This window comes from Medicago sativa, chromosome 6 (genome assembly GCF_051527215.1).
Source record: "Medicago sativa cultivar Bolivia chromosome 6, Bolivia_mono, whole genome shotgun sequence".
NCBI classification, from domain to species: Eukaryota; Viridiplantae; Streptophyta; class Magnoliopsida; order Fabales; family Fabaceae; genus Medicago; species Medicago sativa.
In genome coordinates, this window is record NC_140754.1 from 79,999,646 (window position 1) to 80,006,036 (window position 6,391).

General features: G+C 39.2%; 1 pseudogene; it reads right to left on the minus strand.

The window, feature by feature from the left end:
- Positions 1 to 516: 516 nt before the first annotated feature.
- LOC146917227 (secreted RxLR effector protein 161 pseudogene) lies at positions 517 to 1,173 on the minus strand (annotated as a pseudogene).
- Positions 1,174 to 6,391: the final 5,218 nt, after the last annotated feature.

Sequence of the window (6,391 nt, forward strand, 5' to 3'; positions counted from 1 at the left end):
CCTAGGATAGATCATTTGCAGGGAACATGTACAACATCTGAGAAAAACAGAGTTCTTAGAAGCAGAGAGATGTTTTAGCACAAGTGCTAACATCTACACCAGTCTTCATAGACATGTTCCAACATATCAGAGGATGTCAGCATGGAACATGTACAAAACAAAATAACTGAGAACAGATTCTCAGATCATCATGAAGACCTAACAGATCAACAAGATGTTGCAACATGGGGGCCAACATCTACACACAAGCCTGAAATAGTTGCAAAAATGCAACAACATATAATATGAATAATAAGCAAACAGGCATACACACAAACAGGCATACATAGATACATGCAAAGCACATATACAGAAGGGAGTATAAGCAAAGAAACATCAATTTTTCTCCCCCTTTTTAGCCACAAAATATGCCAAGTAAAAATGTTCAGAGCATCAGGAGTACATCAAATTGTATACCCCACATTACAAAGACATGTAAAAGTAGAAGATGTTCAGCACGCCTCACACATCAGATGATTAGGCTTCCTCATGTAGGCAAATTCCTAACTTGCCTCTTAGATGTTCAAACTGTTTAGCATCCAAAGCCTTAGTAAAGATATCTGCCAGTTGCTCCTCAGTGTCTACATGCTCAAGTGTCACAACCTTTTCTTCAACAAGATCTCTGATGAAATGATGTCGAATGTCAATGTGCTTAGTTCTGCTATGTTGAATAGGATTTTTTGAAATGTTGATAGCACTTAGGTTGTCACAGTATAAAGTCAGAACATCTTGTTCCACATTATACTCCTGTAGCATCTGCTTCATCCAAACAAGTTGAGAACAACTACTCCCAGCTGCTATGTATTCAGATTCAGCAGTAGATAAAGACACACAATTCTGTTTCTTACTAAACCAGGAAATCAGATTATTTCCTAGAAAGAAACATCCTCCAGAAGTACTTTTTCTGTCATCAGCACTTCCAGCCCAGTCAGCATCACAGTATCCTATCAGCTTAGTATTTTCACAGGATGAGTACAAAGTTCCATAGTCACTGGTGTTGTTGATGTACTTCAGAATGCTCTTCACCTGGGTAAGATGACACATTTTTGGGTCAGCTTGATACCTTGCACACACACCTACAGCAAAGGTGACGTCTGGCCTGCTTGCAGTAAGGTATAGTAAACTGCCAATCATGCTTCTTTACATGCTTTGATCAACAGATATGCCTCCTTCATCCTTTGTCAACTTCAAGTGAGTGGCAACTGGAGTTCTTTTGTGACCACCATTATCTAACCCAAATTTCTTCACAATGTTCTTGGCATACTTACTCTGAGAAATGAAGATTGTGTCCTCCATTTGTTTAACTTGAAGTCCAAGAAAATAGGTCAGTTCACCAACTAAGCTCATTTCAAACTCTGACTGCATCTGATGAATGAAATGTTGAACCATCTTGTTCGACATTCCACCAAAAACAATGTCATCAACATAAACTTGGGCAATCAGAAGTCTTCCATTGTCCTCCTTTACAAACAATGTCTTGTCTGTACCTCCTTTCCTGTATCCTTGACCTACAAGAAATTGAGTGAGTCTTTCATACCAGGCCCTAGGGGCCTGCTTCAATCCATACAGAGCTTTCTTCAATCTGTACACATGATTTGGCAAGCTAGGATCAATAAATCCTTTAGGTTGCTCAACATAGACTTCCTCATTCAAGTACCCATTCAGAAAGGCACTCTTAACATTCATCTGAAATAGCTTAAATTTAAGAATACAAGATACACCTAACAGTAATCTTATAGACTCCAATCTAGCAACAGGAGCAAAAGTCTCATCAAAATCTAGACCTTCTATCTGAGTGTAGCCTTGAGCTACTAGTCTTGCCTTGTTTCTGGTCACAATCCCTTGTTCATCAGACTTGTTCTTGAAGATCCACTTAGTGCCTATCACATTCATACCTTCAGGTCTTGGAACTAAGTCCCACACTTCACTTCTTTTGAACTGATTCAGTTCCTATTGCATTGCTTCAATCCAGAACTCATCTGTCAGAGCTTCTTTGACATTTTTAGGCTCAATCTTGGACACAAAGCAAGAGTTGGCAATGACTCCAACTGATCTTCTGGTTGTGATACCTTCATCAGGATTCCCAATAACAAGTTCTAGAAGATGATTCTTTTGAACTCGTACAGAAGGACCCTTCTTAGTGGACATTTGATCAGGCTCAGTATCATTATTTTCATCTTTCTCTGGTTCAGACTCAATCACCTGAGTAGGTGTATTTGTTGCTTCAGTAGATGTTGCAACGTCATCATCAACATCAAGAACCTTCTCTTTAGGCACATCATCAATCACTACATTGATTGATTCCATCACAGTTTCAGTTTTAGAATTGTAAACTCTGTAGGCTCTGCTGTTAGTAGAGTACCCCAGAAAAATTCCCTCATCACTCTTAGGGTCCATCTTCCTTCTATAATCTCTATCAGACAAAATATAGCATTTTCTGCCAAACACATGAAAATATTTAACAGTAGGTTTTCTTCCCTTCCAAAGCTCATAGAGAGTTGTTGTGGTGCCAGTTCTCAGTGTCACCCTGTTGTGAATGTGGCAAGCTGTGTTCATGGCTTCAGCCCAAAAACGATAGGGTAGGTTTTTAGCATGAAGCATGACTCTTGCTGATTCTTGGAGAGTCCTATTCTTTCTTTCCACCACACCATTTTGTTGGGGAGTTATAGGTGATGAAAATTCATGTTTAATGCCCTATTCAGCACAGTATTCACTAAACTTAGTGTTTTCAAATTCAGTACCATGATCACTCCTGATTCTAACAATACCACACCCCTTTTCTCTTTGTAATTGTGTACACAATTCTTTAAATACATCAAAGGTGTCTGATTTTTCTCTAATAAAGTTAACCCAAGTGAACCTAGAGAAATCATCAACAACTACAAGAACATACCTCTTTCCACCAATGCTTTCAACTTGCATAGGTCCCATCAAATCCATGTGTAGAAGTTCAAGAACTTGAGTGGTTGCTTGATGTTCCAACCTTGGATGAGACATCCTCGTTTGTTTTCCAATCTGACATTCACCACATATGCTACCTTCAACAATCTTCAGATCTGGTAAACCTCTGATGGCTTCAGATGTCATGACCTTCCTCATCCCTTTCAGATGCAAATGACCCAACCATTGATGCCACAACCTGATCTCTTCCTCTTTGCTCAAGAGACATGTTGAGATGAAAGATTCTTCCTGAGATACCCATAAATAGCAATTGTCTTTGGATCTTGTACCTCTCATAAGCACTTCTCCTTTCTCATCTGAGATCTGACATTCTCGTTTGGTGAAGTTTACTCTCAGACCTAGATCACACAACTGGCTAATGCTAATCAGGTTTGCAGTTAGTCCTCTGACTAGTAGTACATCATCAAGTCTTGGTAACCCATGTTTTATCAGGTTCCCAATTCCCACTATCTTTCCTTTAGCTCCATCACCAAATGTGACATAACTGGTTACATAGGGTCTCACATCCTCCAGGTAAGTTTCAACACCAGTCATATGTCTTGAACATCCACTTTCAAAATACCAGTCCTCTTTAGAAGATGCTCTAAGGGATGTATGAGCAATTAGACCAGCCTTGGTGTTTCAGTGATTCCACCCATTCCTGGATAGATTCTGTTGAAAATGCATGAAGTCACCCTTCAGTTTATAGCAGTAGGGTCTGATGTGTCCCTTCTCTCTACAATGGTCACAAACCCATATCTTTGATTTCTTCTTAGTGTGATGTTCCTCAGAATGTTGGAACACTGACTCTGCTGACTTCATTCCAGTCTGTTCAATCTGGTTCAGTTGTAGGTTCAACCTTGACAGTTCATCATTGAGTTCTGAGATATGGGCCACATTATCAAACCTTTCATCCTGCAGTTGCGCAATCTTCCTTGCTTGCTCTTCAAGTTTTTGAGTTAATTCACTGTTTTTGTCCATTAGGTCATGATAGGACATAGCAAGCTCTTCATAAGACATTTCTTCCTCACAAGACTCAGTGTCTGACATAATTCTACCAGCTAAGGCAGAGACATGATTGGCAGATTCAGCTTTAACCTCATCATCTGAGTCATCCCCATCTGACCAAGACACAACCAGACTTTTCTTCTGTTTCTTAAGAAAAGTGGCACACTCTGTTTTGATATGACCATATCCTTCACATTCATGACATTGTACCCCTTTGTATTGAGAGTCTGCTTCATCAGGTTTTATTATCTTCTCTTTACTTGATTGACTGTCAGTGTTGGGTCGGATGTTCTGCCCATTTGATCTGGACCTTCTGTCAAATCTTTTGAAGATCTTCTTAAACTGTCTCCCAAGTAGTGCCAGAGACTCTGCCATGTCTTCATCATCTTCAATATCTACTAGTGTATTATCAATATTCACACTAGAAGCAAAAGCAATACCTTTCCCCTTTTTGTCAGACTTGCTATTGACATTTAGTTCAAAGTTTTGCATAGATCCTATCAATTCATCAACCTTCAAGCTTGAAATGTCCTGAGCTTCTTCTATAGCTGTAACTTTCATGTCAAATCTCTTAGGTAGAGATCTGAGAATTTTCCTCACAAGCTTTTCATCAGAGATTTTCTCTCCAAGGGACTCAAAAGAATTTGTAATATCTAGGATATTTAAGTGATAATCCTGAATGCTCTCATCTTCTAACATTTTCAGATTCTCAAATTTAGCGGTAAGAAGTTGGATTTTAGCACTTTTTACCTTAGTTGTGCCTTCATGAGCAGTTTTGAGAATTTCCCAAGCATCCTTAGCCACAGTGCATTGCTTGATCAGTCTGAACATATTTTTGTCCACACCATTGAACAGAGCATTCAAAGCTTTTAAGTTTCCAAGAGCCAATTCATCTTCATCCGCACTCCATTCTTCCTCAGGTTTCAACACATCAGTCCTGTTGCCATCAGCATCAAGTTGTACAAGATGTTCCCAACCTCTCAGAACAGCCTTCCATGTTTTGCTGTCAATAGATTTGAGGAAGGCACTCATGCGTGATTTTCAGTAGTCATAGTTGGAACCATCCAACAGAGGAGGTCTGTTTACAAATCCACCTTCCTTGTCCATAGTGCTAGAATAAAACTCCCTGGAGCTCACCCTAAAACAGGCAGGGTGCCTGCTCTGATGCCAATTGAAATTCTAGCGTACTTGTTTTATTAGGTTCTGTCAGATGTTTAAACGTTTGCGATGTTCTGATTAATGTTTCAACATCATTCGATAAACAGAAAATAAAACAAGAAAATAAAGTGCAGAAAAATAAAGAACACAGGAAGTTTGTTGACCCAGTTCAGCACAACACGCTTACATCTGGGGGCTACCAAGCCAGGAAGGAAATCCACTAGTGTAGTCCTTATTCAATAGCTCTCAGCAAACTCCTCGTTTACACTATATGACCTAGGACCTACCCGTCTAGACTTCAACCTAGGAACTCCTAGATCTGAGATCTCATCTCACTATCCTAATGGTCAGTCACTGCCCCAGTGACCTATCAGACCTCAAACACAAAGAAATAGAAGTTACCTTCCAACACAAACAACCAAACCTTGTTTCACAACTTCGGTTTGATGCACAAGAGTATCAATACTCACAAAACCAGTCCTAACAAGTATCTAAACTCGACACTAGCAAGAACACAGTATAGATCCTAAACCTGCATCATAAACGATACAAGAGTAGAATACATGAAGACTCAAACCCTAAAAATCTAAACATTTTAGCGTGACGGCTTGAATAAGCAATTAGGTCTTGAAGTCTTCCTTTTATACTGAAGCAGCTTGGGCTAAATAATTCGTTGGGCTTCAGAAAAGTTGCAGATCAGTTCAGCAAACCTGCAAAACAGAATCAGATACAAATCTGGAAAGTCCTAATATGTCGGAACCTATATTAAAACATTCCAAATCGTAACAAATATTTCCTAAAATAAAATGTCTATTTTAGTAATATTCCACAGCTGATTCTAATAAGATATGCGCGTTACTTGGTCAGTAAGTAAAAGGAAATACGATTTCCTTAATGGATAAACTACGCACGTACAGATAAGGCAGAACTCAGGCACACTGAACCATGCCAGGATGTTGGAACATTGTATCCAACATCACACAGAGCTGCCTAACTACATGCTGGAACATTGGTTCCAACTTACAGAACAAGGATATTTGTTTTATCAACAATGCAGCCAATACAAATACCCAACAAAGTTGACATCTCCCACTGACTCCACAATTATCTTAGATTACAACATTGTCATATTTTCATGTCCAATAACTTTTCATTAGACACATGGAGACCAATATGGTCAGGTACTTTAACTTGTGAGTCATCTCCCACTTACCAAAAGGTTATTACAGTTCATGCATGTTCTCCT